At 39.5% G+C, this 19,487-nt stretch overlaps 1 long non-coding RNA gene across 1 annotated transcript in view; it reads left to right on the forward strand.

The window, feature by feature from the left end:
• The first annotated feature begins 1,354 nt into the window (after window positions 1-1,354).
• The window catches only part of LOC129659964 (uncharacterized), a 57,969-nt gene continuing 39,836 nt past the window's right edge, over window positions 1,355-19,487 (forward strand). Inside the window, exon 1 of the long non-coding RNA XR_008718262.1 lies at window positions 1,355-1,522. This is a non-coding gene — a long non-coding RNA (uncharacterized LOC129659964). The remainder of the gene's footprint in view (window positions 1,523-19,487) is intronic.

Consider the following 19,487-nt stretch of genomic DNA (forward strand, 5'->3'; position numbering starts at 1 on the left):
GACACAGATGTAAAGAATAGTCTTTTGCACTCTGTGGGTGAAGGCAAGGGTGGGCTGATTTGAGAGAATAGCATGGAAACATGTATATTATCATATGTGAAACAGATTGCCAGTCCAGGTTTTCTGCATGAGACAGGGTGCTCAGGGCTGGTGCACTGGGATGACCCTGAGGGTTGGGATGGGGAGGGAGGTGGGAGGGGGTTTCAGGATGGGGAACACATGTACACCCACGGCTGATTCATGTCAATGTATGGCAAAACCCACTACAATATTTTAAAGTAATTAGCCTCTAATTAAAATAAATTAATTAATTAAAAAAAGAAGTAACAGTAGATTATGTACAAAGGAAGGCTTCAGTATGGTGAGAAAAAAAACAAATAAGACATTTATATCCATGACGAGGAAGCTGAATAAAATTCTCTTCTAAAAGGATTGGTTTGTTGGGTAATCTAAAGTTATTAGGTGTGTATGGTAATTAATAATGAGAATTAATAATGAGAATAATGAGGATTTTAGAGTCTGGCAGGACTAGATTATTTGGCTAAGTCAGAGTTCTCTTTATTGAACCAAGATTTATTAGATTTCTAATACTGCTTCCCTTTTTCTGGGGCTGATTCTTGGGTATCACTAATCCATTTTTCCATATTTAATTTGGGGGACTACTCTTTAGGACCATGATGAAATTTGGTTGCTGGCTCATTTGAAAGCAGCATTCTTTGCAGGAATATCAGTAAGGTGGTTCCTTTATCCTCCAGGAACTCCCATTTGGAGGCTCAGGAACCTTGATAATGGCCAAGTCAGCAGGCAAGAATATGGCATCTAATAATTTTTGGACAAAAGGGCCCTTTCAATTTTGTCCTGCTGATGTGAAGAAGCCTTACTGTTTCCATAGAACCCCAAAGTCATCAGCTGCTCCAAAGACATACCTATGGTCAGTACAGATATTTTCATTTTTTCCCTTGGCCAACATACAGGCCTGAGCAATTCAACCCATTGGGCCAAGTTAGCCAAGTGCGAAGGTGCTGCTTCAATAACTTCAAAAGGAGTTGCAATAGCATACCCCAAATATTTACCATTTTCACCTTTTAAATCAGCCATTGCTAAACTATGAAAAGTTGGCATTATCCAAATGATTTCCTGTAAATGATAATGGGGGATGGTGCAGGAGTGTGGAAGGTGGTCAGGAGGTGATCTGTCAAGTGATTCATGAGGGATATTATCCATAGTGGAGGCATGAAATGTCTCAGTGTTACAATGAGAAAATTATGAGGAGCTGTTAGTAAGAGGATTTCACAGGAGGCGAGATGATTGGCTGAATGATATTGAGTGATGATAATTCAGGAGGGCTGTTCTGCAGGAGGTACAAAGATGGTTAGAAGGGATCCTATGACTAACTCTTCAGTGATTGACTAAAAAAGTGGCGACTGAAATGACTCTGAGGGAACAGGAGTATCCTCATACCACAGAGTCTAGCTGTTGGGTATATTACACTCTGGTTTGATGATGGTCTCCATGTTTTTGGGTGAGTACCCCAAAGGCTTTCCTTACTTTTCAAATACAAAGGAGAAAGGGAAGTTAATCACTGAGATATTCAAAGGCAGGAATATTTATCAAACTTTTCCTTAGGACTTTAAAGGCTAAGTTATTCTGGTTCTTGAATTTTTAGTAAGTTCAGAACATTGTGAGGTCTATTTAGATCTAAATAAAAACTTGTTCTGAGGTCAGGTGCCCCAAAATTCAAACCTGAGTTTGAGCAAACTGAATTTCTTTGGAGTCTTTATACTTTTAAATGTTTTAACAGGTGGTTAAAAATATTGTTTATGGCCCAGAGATTCTATAGAAATTTCCATCTATAGTCATTGGGTTTTCTCACAGACAAAATAAAAGTATTGCAGGGACTAGTGTGGGGGATAAACTGATGCAGTGCCTTATCTATTATGTGCTTGATGTCTTGCAGCTGCTCCAATATGGATGGATGGTTGGTATCCTTAAAATTAATTCTAGTGTGGTTGGAGAAAGGGCAACTAAAATATGTTGAAAGTGAAGTGAAAGTGAAAGTGAAGTTGCTCAGTCATGTCCGACTCTGCGACCCCATGGACTATAGCCTATCAGGCTCCTTGAGGGGTCGTTTAATTCACCGGGTTGGCTATTTGTGTTTCTGCTATCAAGTTCTAGATTTTTTTTCTCTTTCAGGTGAAAGAAATTCCAGCATGATGTTCTTTAAATTTAAAAATGAATAGAGGAGCTAAGAAAAGGATGACTATCTCTTAGAGAACATAAACAAAAGGGAATAGGTTTATAGGTAGAAAGTTGTTGTGACTTATTAGAGAACTTCCACAATTTGTACAATTTTAGTACTTCAAGGCAGGAGCTGCTAATAACAATGGGGTTGGGCACAGAGTGTAGCTATGGTGTTGATAAGGACAGAAGTAGATTCATTTCCAATCTGGAAAGTTGTTTCTCCAAACTGGTTAAGAGGAAGGATAGGAAAAGTTTCTGTTGTTCCTTGAAAGTGAAGTCACTCAGTCGTGTCCGACTCTGCGACCCCATGGACTGTAATCAGGCTCCTCCGTCCATGGGATTTTCCAGGCAAGAGTGCTGGAGTGGATTGCCATTTCCTTCTCCAGGGTATCTTCCTGACCCAGGAATCGAACCTGGGTCTCCCACATTGCAGGCAGACGCTTTACCATCTGAGCCACCAGGGAAGTCCAATTAGGAGTTAGGAAGTTAGGACGTTAGGAAGTAATTAGGAGTTAGGAAGGCATCAGAAAGGCTAGTCAGAGGGCAGAGGGTACCTGGAGTACTTAAATTTATAATAATCTGTCCTCCAATATCCTGGCTTTTCACAGTAATGACAATGACAAGGGATGGGGAGAGCTTTTTGCTTTTTCATTGGAAGGACTAATGCTCCAATACTTTGGCCACCTGATGTGAACTGCCGACTCATTAGAAAAGACGATGCTGGGAAAGATTGAAGGCAAAGAGAAGAGGGTGGTAGAGGAGGAGATGGTTGGATGGCATCACCATGGACTTGAACTTGGGAAAACTTCAGGAGATGTTGAAGGACAGGAAGGCCTGTCGTGCCGCAGTCCATGGGGTCACAAAGAGTTGGATATGGCTTGGTGACTGAACAACAAAAGGTGCAAGTGAGCTGATTTGCTAAATTAAAGCTAGAGTGGACATGGTTTCCTATTCCATTTTAGTCCTTTTATCTAGAATGATCCCAGTTCTGCCCATTACTGAACAAACAACTGAAGGCTATCTGAATGAATTCAACATTAATAGGAAGATCAGATTTTGCCTTAAAAACAATTTGGAGCAGGTATAATAATCATTTATGGGCTCACTGTGTTTCTCACTTCTCACATAGTCACTGAGTATTAGCTTCACTTTTATACCAGTGGATAGGGTTTGGGAAAGCCTTGGGATGGCTGGTGAAGTCACTTAGCGATTGCTGAGCCCAATCATGTAACAAGGCAGGATATTGGTCTCATTTACAGTTCTATTTTTTAAATTGATTTTTTTTGGACTATAGTTGCTTTACAATGTTTTTAGTTTCTTCTATACAATAAAGTGAATCAGCTATACAGTGCAAGAGTTTTCAGAGTTTTCCAGGATTATCCCAATCAGTTGTTTTCAATCATTATAGAATTTGGCCTACACCAGTGAGCATTTGTGGAGAAGGCAATGCAACCCCACTCCAGTACTCTTGCCTGGAAAATCCCATGGACAGAGGAGCCTGGTAGGCTGCAATCCATGGGGTCGCTAGGAGTCGGACATGACTGAGCGACTTCATTTTCACATTTCACTTTCATGCATTGGAGAAGGAAATGGCAACCCACTCCAGTGTTCTTGCCTGCAGAATCCCAGGGACGGGGGAGCCTGGTGGGCTGCCGTCTGTGGGGTCTCACAGAGTCAAACACGACTGAAGCGACTTAGCAGCAGCAGCAGCAGCTACTTAGGAATATCTGTAAGGACAGCTTTAGATGGGAGATATTGAAAATTAAGGGTTTAGCATTAGGGTCTTCAGAGGACTTAGAAGCATTAGCATACTCCTGACTTTAAATGAGTAGATTTTAGTGAGTTTGGGGGAGAAGGTTGTGTGGAGAGGCTCAGAGAAAAAGGCGCCTATGGAGAGAGGAAGTGGTGGGTGCACCGGAAGTGGAGATGGAGATGAGGACGGGGAAGAGAAGAAAGCAGCCCCAACTTCTTTCAATTTGCCTCAGTTACTTTCAGTTCAGTTGCTCAATCGGGTCTGACTCTTTGTGACCCCATGGACTGCAGCACTCCAGGCTTCCCTGTTCATCAACAACTCCTGGAACTTGCTCCAACTCATGTCCATTGTGTCAGTAATGCCATCAAACCATCTCATCCTCTGTCATCATCTTCTCTTCCAGCAGTCAATCTTTCCCAGCATCAGGGTCTTTTCCAATGAGTCAGTTCTTCACATAAGGTAGCCAAAATATTGGAGTTTCAGCTTCAGCATCAGTCTTTCCAAAGAACACTCAGGACTGATCTCGTTTAGGATTGACTGGTTGATTCTCCTTGCAGTCCAATGGACTCTCAAAGTCTTCTCCAAAACCACAGTTCAAAAGCATTAATTCTTCGGCACTCAGCTTTTTTTATGGTCCAGCTCTCACATCAATACGTGACTAGTGGAAAAACCACAGGTTTGACTAGATGGACCTTGGTTGGTAAAGTAATGCCTCTGCTTTTTAATATGCTGTCTAGGTTGGTCATAGCTTTTCTTCCAAGGAGCAAGTGTCTTTTAATTTCATGGCTGCAGTCACTATCTGAAGTGATTTTTGGAGCCCCCCAAAATAAAGTCTGTCACTGTTTCCATTGTTTCCCCATCTATTTGCCATGAAGTGATGGGACCAGACACCATGATCTTAGTTTTCTGAATGTTCGGTTTTGAGCCAGCTTTTTACTTCTCCTCTTTCACTTTCACCAAGAGACTTTTTAGTGCTTCTTCACTTTCTTCTATAGGGGTGGTGTCATCTGCATATCTGAGGTTATTGATATTTCTCCCAGCAATCTTGATTCCAGCTTGTGCTTCATCCAGCCCAGCAATTCGCATGTTGTACTCTGCATATAAGTTAAATAAGCAGGCTGACAATAGACAGCCTTGATGTACTCGTTTCCTGATTTGGAACCAATCTGTTGTTCCAGTTCATGTCCAGTTCTAACTGTTGCTTCTTGACCTGCATCCACATTTTTCAGGAGGCAGGTAAGTGATCTGGTATCCCCATCTCTTGGAGAATTTTCCACAGTTTGTTGTGATCCACCCAGTCAAAGGCTTTGGCATATTCAATAAAGCAGAAATAGATGATTTTCTGGAACTCTCTTGCTTTTTCGATGATCCAACAGATGCTGGCAGTCTGATCAAGTTCATGGTTTATGTACCGTTGAAGTCTGGCTTGAAGAATTTTGAGAATTACTTTGCTAGCATGTGAGAGGAGTGCCATTTATGATAGTTTAAACATTCTTTGGCATTGCCTTTCTTTGGGATTGGAATGAAAACTGACCTTTTTCAGTCCTGTGGCCACTGCTGAGTTTTCCAGATTTGCTGGCATATTGAGTGCAACACTTTCACAGCATCATTTTTTAGAAGTTGAAATAGCTCAACTGGAATTCTATCAGCTCCACTAACTTTGTAGTGATGCTTCCTAAGGCCCACTGACTTTCTATTCCAGGGTGTCTGGGTCTAGGTGAGTGATCACACCATCATAACCCCCACTTGCTGCAACTAGAGAAAACCCATGCAAAGCAACAAAGGCCCAGTGCAGTTTAAAATAAATTAATAAATAAATAAAAGTTTTAAAATAACTATTCATTAGAGAAATGCAAATAAAAATTATCGTGGGCTATCACTTCATACTTGTTGAAATGGTTATGAAAACAGATAACAAGTGTTGATGATGTGGAGCAAGAGAATGCTTGTGGGAATGTAAATTACTTCAGCCACTAAAGAAAATAGTTGATTGTTGTTATTCAGTTGCTAAGTCATGCCCTACTCTGTAGCACGCCATGCATCCCTGTCCTTCACTCTCCTCCAAAGAAAATAGGTCGATTCCTCAAAAATTAAAAATAAATTATTATACAAATCAGCCATACAACTTCTTGGTATACATCCGAAAGTTATGAAATCACTTTTGAAAGATACCTGCACTCCCATGTTTATTGCAGTATTATTCACAATCACCAAAATATGAAAGTGAAAGTGAAAATGTTAGTCCTTTCCGACTCTTTGCAACCCCATGAACTGAAGCCCATGAACTGAGTCCTTTCCGACTCTTTGTGACCCCATGAACTGAAGCCCACCTGGCTCCTCTGTCCATGCAATTTCTCAGGCAAGAATACTGGAGTGGGTTACGATTTCCTTCTCCAGGGGAGCTTACCCACCCAGGGTTTGAACTCAGGTCTCAACCAAAATATGGGAACAGCCTGTGTCCATCAATGGATGAAAAGATAAAAGGTACATGTAAATATTATTCAGCCACAAAATTAAGGAAAGTTTGTGACCTGTGATACATGAATAGATCCTGAAGGCATTATGCTAAGTGAAATAACAAAATTATATGTGGAATCTCAAAAAGCTAAACTCATAGAAACAAAGAGGAGAATGGTGGTTGCTTGGGGCTGAAGGATAGTGGGTAGGGAGATAATTGGTCCAAAATTGCAAACTCCTAGTTATAATAAAAGTTCTGAGTATCTAATAAATAACTTGATGACTTTAGTTAACAATACTGTATTGTATACTCTAAAATTGCTAAGTGATTAGGTGTAATAAAAAATAAACATGGGTTAACTAAATCTATTGGGGAGACTTTTCATAACACACACATTTATCAGGTCATTATATTGTACACCTTAAACATTAGCAATGTTATATATCAGTTATATCACAGTAAAGGTGGAAAAAACATTGTCATCTTTTTCCAGACTTCTGCATATGTAAGAAAAAGTCCATTTGTTAGTTTCTCAAACTTTAGTGTGACTATGAACCACTTGGGCATCTTGCTAAAGAGATGATTTAGATTCAGTTGTTCTAGGATAGGACCTCAGACTCTGCATTTCTAGGAAGTATTAAGGTGATCCTGATACTGTTGTTTTATGGACCATTCTTTGTGCATAAGAAATAATGTCATTTTAATCAGAAGCAATAATACGTAGTTAAAACATCCTTTGCATTTCCCTACTTCCTAATGGTGAGAGCAACTAGGTCATGACAGTAAAAATTTCTGGCAAAGAATAACACTTAATAAGTTTTAAGGAATTTAAGAATAGAATTTAGAGTTTAATGTATTTTGCTAAGGCAGCATACAACTGTGTGCCTGTAAATGTGTAACAATTGGCTCTTTAGAAAAAAAAAACAAAAACAAAGAAAGGCCTGAATTTTGAAAAATCAGCTCTGAAGGGAAATGAAAGCCATGCCAATCCCTTTCATGTAAATAATCCCATGGCTTATCACAAGCTATTAATGACATCGTTGAGTGTAGAGCTGGAAACTGTGAACCCCTATGGTCTTGTACCAACCAGCCCCACCATACCACTGGCTCTATAAAGCATACTTTACTACATTATACACCAAATAAAGATCTTATGTAGAAACTATTATATTTCTCTGATTATAAAATGATGTATACTTAAGTGTGCTTAGTTGCTCAGTTGTGTCTGACTCTTTGTGACTCTATGACTGTAGCCCACCAGGCTCCTCTGACCACGGGAATTCTGCAGGCAAGAATACTGGATTGGGTTGCCATGTCTTCCTCCAGGGGATCTTCCAACCCAGGGATTGAATCCAAGTCTTCTGCATTGCATGCAGATTCTTTCTTTACTATCTGAGCCACCAGGGAAGGCCATACTTATGTGAGTAATAATCAAATATAAAGAAGAAAGTAAAATGAGCTCATAAACCTTTCAGATAAGTTGAATTTTTGGTATTACTCTAAGAGTTGTTAATCATAAGCAATAGAAGTTGATACGGGCTTAATTAAGCAGTAGAAGAATTCATTGGGTAAATACTGAGTTGCTTAGAGAGTTGTTGGGCTTCTCTGGTAGCTCAGCTAGTAAAGAAACTGCCTGCAATGTGAGACACCTGGGTTTGATCCCTGGGTTGGGAAGATCCCCTGGAGAAGGGCACGACAACCCACTCCAGAATTTTTGCCTGAAGAATTCCATGGCCAGAGAAGCCTGGTGGGCTGCAGTCCACGGGGTCACAGAGTTGGACATGACTGAGCGACTAAGCACGTAGAGAGTTGTTGGGAGTCCGGGAGAGTCAGATTTGCTAAGCAGCCAGGGCAAATGGCTCAAACCTGGGACTAGTTGTTCTGAAGGAACTCTTCCTACTGTGCCGGGTAGAACGCTCTGTCTCTAATCTCTTGGGTCAGTAGCTCTTACGTCAAAGTCTGTGACAGTTGCATGAGCCGGTTTACATGTCTATGGCTTAACTGTGAAGGAGTGTGTAGAGAACAGTATTGGCTCCTGGAATTTGGATGCCACTCTTCCTTCCCACCAGGACATAAAAGGCAGAAAATTCTCCAAATGTTGGAAAGATATTGAATAGCCAGAAAGAATAACACATTTCATCATTATATTAAAATTGGGATCATATAAAATTTATAGTTATATATTTTGATTTTTAAATTATTTCACCTTGTATCATGAGTCTTTTCTCATCATTAAGTGTTCCTTAAGAAGATGCTTTCAATGATTGTATAATATTCCACTGTACACCCCTTGCCCACTGCACAAATCCCATTTTTTCCTGAAAATACCTATCTCTTAAAATCTCTTAAAATTTTTACAACTTTTAATTTTGAGAACTTACCAAAAAGTTAGAACTGGACATGGAACAACAGACTGGTTCCAAATTGGGAAAGGAGTACATCAAGGCTGTACATTGTTACCTTGCTTATTTAACTTATATGCAGAGTACATCATGAGAAATGCCAGACTGGATTAATCACAAGCTGGAATCAAGATTGCCAGGAGAAATATCAATAACCTCAGATACGCAGATGACACCACCCTTACGGTAGAAAGTGAAGAACTAAAGAGCCTCTTGATGAAAGTAAAAGAGGGGAACAAAAAAGTTGGTTTAAAACTCATTCAGAAAACTAAGATCATGGCATCCAATCCCATCACTTCATGGTAAATAGATGGGGAAACAATGGAAACAGTGATAGACTTTATATTTTTGGGCTCCAAAATCACTGCAGATGGTGACTGCAGCAATGAAATTAAAAGATGCTTACTTCTTGGAAGAAAAGCTGTGACCAACCTAGACAGCATATTAAAAAACAGAGACATTACTTTGCTAACAAAGGTCTGTGTAGTCAAAGCTATGGTTTTTCCAGTAATCATGTACAGATGTGAGAGTTGGCCCATAAAGAAAGCTGAGTGCTGAAGAATTGATGCTTTGGAACTGTGGTGTTGGAGAAGACTCTTGAGAGTCCCTTGGACTGCAAGGAGATCAAATCAGTCAGTCCTAAAGGAAATCAGTCCTGGATGTTCATTGAAAGGATTGATGCTGAAGCTGAAACTCCAATACTTTGGCCACCTGATGTGAAGAATTGACTCATTGGAAAAGACCCTGATGCTGGGAAAGATTGAAGGCGAGAGGAGAAGGGGTGACAGAGGATGAGATGGTTGGATGGCATCACTGACTCGATGCACATGAGTTTGAGCAAGCTCCAGGAGTTGGTGATGGACAGGGAAGCCTTGTCCATTTATGGTGTTGCAAAGAATGGGACACAACTGAGTGACTGAACGGACTGACCATAAAGTTGCCTTCCTACAATTTTTCAAACCTGGGGCTCAGCTTTGTTGGTTACTTAGTCTTAGTCCCATGGTTTGTAGCTTTAAAAATGTCAACCATCTTAAGACTGACAAATGAAGTGGTGTCAGTTTCCAAGAAGGAAGTAAATTTGTAGCATCAAGCACACAAATGATGCTATAATGCCACTCTACTGGTATGTATTCACTGGTCCATGGCAAAGTTCTGCCAAACTCTAGATTTCTTCACCTATTATCGAGTAGTTTCTCCTCAGTACTCTCATTCTTTCAAGCTCTTATTACTGAATAGCTTAGTAAGAAACCTTTTATTTTTATCTGTAATATTTCTAAAAACTATGGCCTTAGAAATTCTTGCATTTTAATTTTAAATTCATGTGTAGTGTGAGTAGTAGCCACATATATCTAGAGAAGTATAAGGTCAGCATAACATGTGGCTAATGGCTGCTAACCAAAGTAGTCTTGTCGGGAACTTTAGTACTTGCTCACCAGTGTATCCTGGAATATTTTCCTTCTCTATTTTCCCTTGTTTATGTAGACTTATTCAAAAACTTTCTCATGCAGAAAGCTAGTATTCTGTCTTTTCTAAAATTCCATCATATAGCTGGGCTGACTTGCTGTTAAACTCCTTCAACTGCTTACACAAAATGGCTATGAAATTTAAAGTGTCAGTCACTTAGTCATATCCGATTATTTGGACTGTAGCATGCCAGGCTCCTCTGTCTTGGAATTCTCTAAGCAAGAATACATTTCTCTAGGCAAGTCATCATTTCCTTCTCCAGGGAATCTTCCCAACCCAGGGATCAAACTTGTGTCTCCCACAGTGCAGGCAGATTCTTTACTGTCTGAGCCACCAGGGAAGCCTGCAAAATGACTATATTATGATTGGAATTAATGTTAGAAGAAGAAAAACATCAGTTACTCTGTGACTTTTGACAAAGTTCAACAAGTATGCTTAATGTATGTCAAGAAGCTGAATTTATATGAATAAATGTCTAATTTACCCTTTCATACTCTCCTTTAGTCTAACTTCAATAAAACTTCATTATTTTTAATTTATATATTTTTATTGTTTTATTTAAAGTTGCTCAGTTGTGTCTGACTCATTGCCACCTCATGGACTATACAGTCCATGGAATTCTCCAGGCCAGAATACTGGAGTGGGTAGTCTTTCCCTTCTCCAGGGGATCTTCCCAAACCAGAGATCAAACCCAGGTCTCCCGCATTGCAGGAGGATAATTTACCAGCTGAGCCACAAGGGAAGCCCTTGTTTAAATAATGACAATGTTAGCAGAGGTTCCCCAAATACAATAACTTCTATCATCAAGTCAATAAATTCCTCCTTTCCTAATTTTTTGATCTGTACATAACACTTTCATAATATACTTTATGTAAAGTGCTAACATTCATATCAGGAAAATAGCAAATTATTTTGAAAACCTTAAAGAAAACAAAACATTTTGTTCAAATGTGGAAAAGTTCTGAAAACTAGAATATTTTTCTGAGCTTACGGGATAAAACTCACTCATTGAATTAATAGTAATTTTCATTAATTTGAACATTAAATGTTTAAAATGCTAAGATATGTTAGCTTAATTCAAGCTAATTTTATTTGGAGAAGAAAATGGTAATCCACTCCAGCATTCTTGCCTGGACAAACCCATGGACGGAGGAGTCTGGAGGGCTGCAGTCAATGGGGTCACAAAAAGTTGGCCATGACTTAGTGACTGAATAACAACACAAGCTAATTTTATTTATTTTTAAAATTTTATTATTTTTATTATTTTTGATTTTTATTTTTTAATTTAATTTTATTTTTTAACTTTACAATATTGTATTGGTTTTGCCATATATCAACATGAATCTGCTACAGGTATACATGTGTTCCCCATCCTGAACTCTCCTCCCTCCTCCCTCCCCATACCATCCCTCTGAGTTGTCCCAGTGCACCAGCCCCAAGCATCCAGTATCGTGCATCGAACCTGAACTGGCGACTCGTTTCATATATGATATTATATATGTTTCAATGCCATTCTCCCAAATCATCCCACCCTTTCCCTCTCCCACAGAGTCCAAAAGACTGTTCTATACATCAGTGTCTCTTTTTCTGTCTCGTATATGGGGTTATTGTTACCATCTTTCTAAATTCCATGTATACGCGTTAGTATACTGTATTGGTGTTTTTCTTTCTGGCTTACTTCACTCTGTATGATAGGCTCCATTTTCATCCACCTCATTAGAACTGATTCAAATGTGTCTTTTGGATTCTGTGGGAGAGGGAGAGGGTGGGACGATTTGGGAGAATGTCATTGAAACATGTATAATATCATATAAGAAATGAATTGCCAGTCCAGGTTCGATGCAGGATATAGGATGCTTGGGGCTGGTGCACTGGGATGACCCAGAGGGATGGTATGGGGAGGTTGGTGGGAGGGGGTTCAGGATGGGGAACACGTGTACACCCATGGCGGATTCATGTTGATGTTTGGCAAAACCAATACAATATTGTAAAGTAATTAGCCTCCAATTAAAATAAAAAAAAAATAAAGAGCAACTATAGGTGAAAGAACTAGATCTGCAAATAGAATTGTAAGATAGCCAGGTAAAGCCTAGATAGTAATCTGTAATAAGTGTAGTAAGAGCATTCTAGGGGCATCACAGTGTCACACTGAGCTGCCTGTATATATGTAATTTTGGACAAAATAAAGCAGACACCAAGGACCCAGTATGACCTACTGCTGAAGGATTAGTGCTATATTTTACCATGAGTTTCCTTTTGGTGCCATCAAGGATGGGACAGAACACCTGCCACCAGTTAGGAGGGTGGCGCTGGGAGAGGGGGAAAAATGGTCCCCCTTTACTTTGTGTAAAGTTTTTTATTCTGGGCATTGAGGACAAATTGAAATTATAATAAAATAATCATAGTTTACAAAAAAAAAGACACTGTAACTGCCTAGTATAGCATAAGCAAAATATACATAAAAGTATTGGCCCAATTCAGTGGGCCACAGGACTGAAAAGGTCAGTTTTCATTCCAATCCCAAAGAAAGACAACACCAAAGAATGTTCAAATTACCATTAAATTGCACTCATTTCACATGCTAGTAACATTATGCTCAAAATCCCTCGAGCTAGGCCTCAGCATTACATGAACCAAGAACTGCAAGATGTACAAGCTGGATTTGGAAAAGGCAGAGGAACCAAAGATCAAATTGTCAACATCCACTGGATCATAGACAAAGCAAACGAATTAAAAAAAAAAAAAATCTAGTTCTATTTCATTGACTACACTAAAGCATCTGACTGTGTGGATCACGACAAACGGTGGAAAATTCTTCAAGAGATGGAAATACCAGACAACCTTATCTTCCTCCTGAGAAACCTCTATGCAGGACAAAAACAACAGAATGGACATGGAGCAACAGACTGGTTCAAAATCAGGAAAGGAGTCTTTCGAGGCTATATATTGTCACCCTGCTTATTTAACTTACATGCAGAGTGCATGTGAAATGCCAAGCTGGATGAATCACAAGCTGGAATCCAGATTGCCAGGAGAAATATCAACAACCTCAGATATGCAGATAATACCACTCCAATGACAGAAAGAGAAGAGGAATGGACTGTTGAACTCAATGGACATGAGCCTTAGCTAACTCCTGGAGATAGTGAAGGAAGACTGGTGTGCTACAATTCATGGTGTCACCAAAAGTCAGACACAACTTAGTGACTTAATAACAAGAAGAATAGGCCCAATTATTTATGTAAGCAAATTCTATTTCCAGAGAGGAGGAAATTTCAGAGAAACTAGTAATAATGGTGAATCAGTTTCTTTTTTCCAAGTTGATTTATTTTAAGTTGGAGTATTCAGTACAGTTCAGTGTCTCAGTTATGTCTAACTCTTTGCGACCCCATGGATTGCAGTATGCCAGCTTCCCTGTCCATCTCCAACTCCTGGAGCTTGCTCGAACTTAGGTCCATTGAGCTGGGGATGCCATCCAACCATCTCATCCTCTGTCCAAGGGACTCTCAAGAATCTTCTGCAATACCATAGTTTAAAAGCATCAATTCTTTGGTGCTCAGCTTTCTTTATAGTCCAACTCTCACAGCCATACACAACTACTGGGAAACCCATAGCTTTGACTAGACAGACCTTTGTCAGCAAAGTAATGTCTCTGCTTTGTAATACGCTGTCTAGGTTGGTCATAGCTTTCTTCCAAGGAGCAAGCGTCTTTTAATTTCATGGCTGCAGTCACCATCTGCACTGATTTTGGAGCCTAAGAAAACAAAGTTCATCACTGTTTCCACTGTTTCCCCATCTATTTGCCATGAAGTATTTGGAGCAGATGCCATGATCTTAGTTTTTTGAATGTTGAATTTTAAGCCAAGTTTTTCACTCTCCTTTTTCACTTTCATCAAGAGGCTCTTTAGATTCTCCTCACTTTCTGCCATAAGGGTGGTGTCATCTGCATATTTGAGGTTACTGATATTTCTTCCAGCAAACTTGATTCCAGCTTGTGCTTCATCCAGCCCAGCATTTAACATGATGTACTGTGGATATAAGTTAAATAAGCAGGGTGACAATATACAGCCTTGAAGTACTCCTTTCCCGATTTGGAACCAGTCTCTTGTTTCATGTCTGGTTCTAACTGTTGCTTCTTGGTCCGCATAGAAGTTTCTCAGGAGGCAGATTATGTGGTCTGGTATTCCTATCTCTTGAAGAATTTTTCCGTTTGTTGTGATCCACACAGTCAAAGGCTTTAGTATCATCAATGAAGCAGAAGTAGATGTTTTTTCTGGAATTCCCTTGGTTTTCTAAGATCCAGCAGATGTTAGCAATTTGATCTCTGGTTCCTCTGCCTTTTCTAAAACCAGCTTGAACGTGTGGAAGTTCACAGTTCACGTATTGCTGAAGCCTGGCTTGGAAAATTTTGAGCATAATTTTACTAGCGTGTGAGATGAGTGCATTTGTGTGGTAGTTTGAGCTTTCTTTGGGATTGGAATGAAAACTGACCAAGCCCAAGAGTCAACGCTTGGCTTCAAAACTTCAAAGAACAGGCTGACTCTCTTGTTAGAAAGAGAAGTTGAAACCAGTGTTCATTCAGCATTCCAAAAATCCTAGGGTCTTTAAAAATTATGCTAAATCTACTCTGCCTATGCTCTACCAGTAGAGCAACAAAGCCTGGATGACAGCACATCTACTTACAACATCAGTTCAGTTCAGTCGCTCAGTCGTGTCCAACTCTTTGTGACCCCATGAGGTGCAGCACACCAGGCCTCCCTGTCCATCACCAACTCCCAGAGTTCACTTAAACTCATGTGCATTGAGTCGGCGATGCCATTCAGCCATCTCATCCTCTGTCGTCTCCATCTCCTCCTGCCCTCAATCTTTCCCAGCATCAGGGTCTTTTCAAATGAGTCAGCTCTTTGCATCAGGTGGCCAAAGTATTGGAGTTTCAGCTTCAGCATCAGTCCTTCCAATGAACACCCAGAACTGATCTCCTTTAGGATGGACTGGTTGCATCTCCTTGCAGTCCAAGGGACTCTCAAGAGTCTTCTCCAACACCATAGTTGAAAAGCATCAATTCTTCAGCACTCAGCTTTCTTTATAGTCCAACCCTCACATCCATACTTGACCACTGGAAAAACCATAACCTTGACTATTCGGACCTTTGTTGGCAAAGTAATGTCTCTGCTTTTGAATATGCTGTCTAGGTTGGTCATAACTTTCCTTCCAAGGAGTAAGTGTCTTTTTTCCCTCCATTTCGTTGCACTGATCACTGAGGAAGGCTTTCTTATTTCTCCTTGCTATTCTTTGGAACTCTGCATTAAGATGGGTATATCTTTGCTTTTCTTCTTTGCCTTTAGCTTCTCTTCTTTTCTCAGCTATTTGTAAGGCCTCCTCAGACAACCATTTTGTCCTTTTGCATTTCTTTTTCTTGTGGATGGTCTTGATCACTGCCTCTTGTACAATGTCAAAAAGTATCCATAGTTCTTCAGGCACTCTGTCTACCAGATCTAACCCCTTGAATCTATTTGTCACTTCCACTGTATAATCATAAGGGATTTGATTTAGGTTATCCCTGAATGGTCTAGTGGTTTCCCCTACTTTCTTCAATTTAAGTCTGAATTTGGCAATAAGGAGTTCATGATCTGAGCCACAGTCAGCTCCTGGTCTTGTTTTTGCTGACTGAACAGAGATTCTGCATCTTTGGCTGCAAATCAATCTGATTTCTGTATTGACCATCTGGTGATGTCCATGTGTAGAGTCTTCTCTTATTTTGTTGAAAGAGGGTGTTGGCTATGACCAGTGTGTTCCCTTGGCAAAACTCTGTTAGCCTTTGCCTTGCTTCAATTTGTATTCCAAGGCCAAACTTGCCTGTTACTCCAGGTATCTCTTAACTTTCTACTTTTGCATTCCAATCTCCTATGAAAAGGATATCTTTTTTTAGTGTTAGTTCTAGAAAATCTTGTAGCTTTTCATAGAACCATTCAACTTCAGCTTCTTCAGCATTAGTGGTTGGGGCATAGACTTGGATTATTGTGATATTGAATGGTTTGCCTTGGAAATGTACAGAGTTCATTCTGTCATTTTTGCGACTGCACCTAGGTACTGCATTTTGGACTCTTTTGTTGACTATGTGGGCTACTCCATTTTTTCTAAGCAATTCTTGTTCACAGTAATAGATATAATGATAATCTGAATTAAACTCACCCATTCCAGTCTGAATTAGAGCATAATCGGTTTACAGTGTTGTGCCAATCTCTGCTGTACAGCAAAGTGTTATATGCATAGTTATATGCATATATACATTTTTTAGTATTCTTTCCATTATGGTTTATCACTGGATATTGAAAACAGTTCCCTGTGCTATACATCAAGTCTTTGTTGTTTATCTATTCTAAACGTATCAATAGTTACATCTACCAACCCCAAACTCAGTGTATCCCTCTCCTTTCCCTACTTCTGCTGGGGAACCACCAGTCTAATCTCTATGTCCATGAGTCTGTTTCTGTTTTGTAGACAGATTCATCTATGTCCTATTATAGATTCCACATGTAATTGATATCATGTCTGTTCCTGACTTACTTCACTTAGTATGATAAAATGTAGTTGTATCCATGTTGCTACAAATGGCATGGTTTCATTTTTTTTTTTTTTTTTAACAGCTGGGTAGTATTTTGTTGTATATATCTGTGCTACATCTTCTTTATCCATTCTTCTGTTGATGGATGTTTAGGTTATTTCCATGGTTTGGCTATTGTGAACAGTGCTGCTATGAACATAGGGATGCATGTGTTTTTTTTTTAATTATAGTTTTGTCCAAATATATTCCCAGGAGTGGGATTGATGGATCATATGATAATTCTATTTTTATTTTTCTTAAGAACCTCAATATTGTTCTCCCTAGTGACTGTACCAACTTACATTCCCAACAGCATAGGGAGGTCCCATTTTCTCCACATCTTCTCCAGCATTTGTCATTTGTAGACTTTTTAATGATGGCTGTTCTGAGTGATGTGAGGTGGTAGTTCATTGTAGACTTGATTTGCAATTCTCTAATAATGATTTTGAGCATCTCTTCATATGCCTACTGGCCATCTGTATGTCTTATTTGGAGAAATGTCTATTAAGGTCCCATTTTTAATTGGGTTGTTTGTTTCTTTGCTGTTGAATTGCATGAGTTGTTTGTATACTTTGGAGATTAAGCCTTTATCTGTTTCATCATTTGCAAATATTTCTCCTGTTCAGTAGTTAGTCTTTTTTTTTTTTTTTTAAAATGGTTTTCTTTTCTTTGCAAAAGCATGTAAGTTTAATTATGTCCCATTTGTTTATATATGTTTTTATTTCTACTTCCTTGGGAGACTGACCTAAGAAAACATTGGTACAATTTATGTCAGAAAATGTTTTGCCTATGCTCTCTTCTAGTGGTTTTATTGTGTTATGACTTGTGTTTAAGTCTTTAAGTCATTTTGAGTTTATTTTTGTGCATGATATAAAGTTGTATTCCAACTTAATTGATTTAGAGGCAGCTGTCCAACTTTCCCAGCACCACATGCTAAAGAGGCTGTTTTTTTCTCATTTTATATTCTTGCCTCTTCTATTGAAGATTAGTGGACTGTTAGTATGTTTATATTTGGGCTCTCCATTATGCTCCATTAGTCCACACTTGTTTTTTTATCAATACTGCATAATTTTTATTACTGAAACTTTGTAATGTTGTCAGACAATATATTTTATAGTTCTTGGCATATGAGTCTTTAATCTACGTGGTCAGGCTTATTCCTAGGTATTTTTTGGTGAAACTTAGAAAGCTATTGTTTTTTTTTACATTTCCTTTCTAATATTTCATTGTTAATATAAAGAAATGTAACTAATTTCTGAATGTTATTCCTGTTCAGTTCAGTTCAGTCACTCAGTCGTGTCCGACTCTTTGCGACCCAATGAACTGCAGCACGCCAGGCCTCCGTGTCCATCATCAACTCCCAGAGTTCACCCAAACTCGTGTCTATCGAGTCGGAGATGCCATCCAACCATCTCATCCTCTGTTGTCCCCATCTCCTCCTGCCCTCAATCTTTCCCAGCATCAGGGTCTTTTCAAATGAGTCAGCTCTTTGCATCAGGTGGCCAAAGTATTGGAGTTTCAGCTTCAGCATCAGTCCTTCCAAAGAACACACAGAACTGATCTCCTTTAGGATGGACTGGTTGGATCTCCTTGCAGTCCAAGGGACTCTCAAGAGTCTTCTCCAACACCACAGTTCAAAAGCTTCAGTTTTTCAGCGCTCAGCTTTCTTTATAGTCCAACTCTCACATCCATACATGACCACTGGAAAAACCATAGCCTTAACTAGACGGACCTTTGTTGGCAAAGTAATGTCTCTGCTTTTGAATCTGCTGTCTAGGTTGGTCATAACTTTCCTTCCAAGGAGTAAGTGTCTTTTAATTTCATGGCTGCAGTCACCATCTGCAGTGATTTTGGAGCCCCCCCCCCAAAATAAAGTCAGCCACTGTTTCCAATGTTTCCCCATTTATTTGCCACGAAGTGATGGAACCAGATGCCATGATCTTCGTTCTCTGAATGTTGAGCTTTAAGCCAACTTTTTCACTCTCCACTTTCACTTTCATCAAGAGGCTCTTTAGTTCTTCTTCACTTTCTGCCATAAGAGTGGTGTCATCTGCATATCTGAGGTTATTGATATTTCTCCAACTTTTTCACTCTCCACTTTCACTTTCATCAAGAGGCTCTTTAGTTCTTCTTCACTTTCTGCCATAAGGGTGGTGTCATCTGCATATCTGAGGTTATTGATATTTCTCCCAGCAATCTTGATTTCAGCTGTGCTTCTTTCAGCCCAGCGTTTCTCATGGTGTACTCTGCATATAAGTTAAATAAGCAGAGTGACAATATACAGCCTTGACGTACTCCTTTTCCTATTTGGAACCAGTCTGTTGTTCCATGCCCAGTTCTAACTGTTGCTTCCTGACCTGCATACAGGTTTCTCAAGAGGCAGGTCAGGTGGTCTGGTATTCCCATCTCCTTCCAAATTTTCCACCGTTTATTGTGATCCACACAGTCAAAGGCTTTGGCATAGTCATTAAAGCAGAAATAGATATTTTTCTGGAATGCTCTTGCTTTTTCGATGATCCAGCATATTTTGCTGAATTCATTTATTGGATTTAGTAGCTTTTGTGT

This window comes from Bubalus kerabau, chromosome 9 (assembly GCF_029407905.1).
Source record: "Bubalus kerabau isolate K-KA32 ecotype Philippines breed swamp buffalo chromosome 9, PCC_UOA_SB_1v2, whole genome shotgun sequence".
NCBI lineage: Eukaryota > Metazoa > Chordata > Mammalia > Artiodactyla > Bovidae > Bubalus > Bubalus kerabau.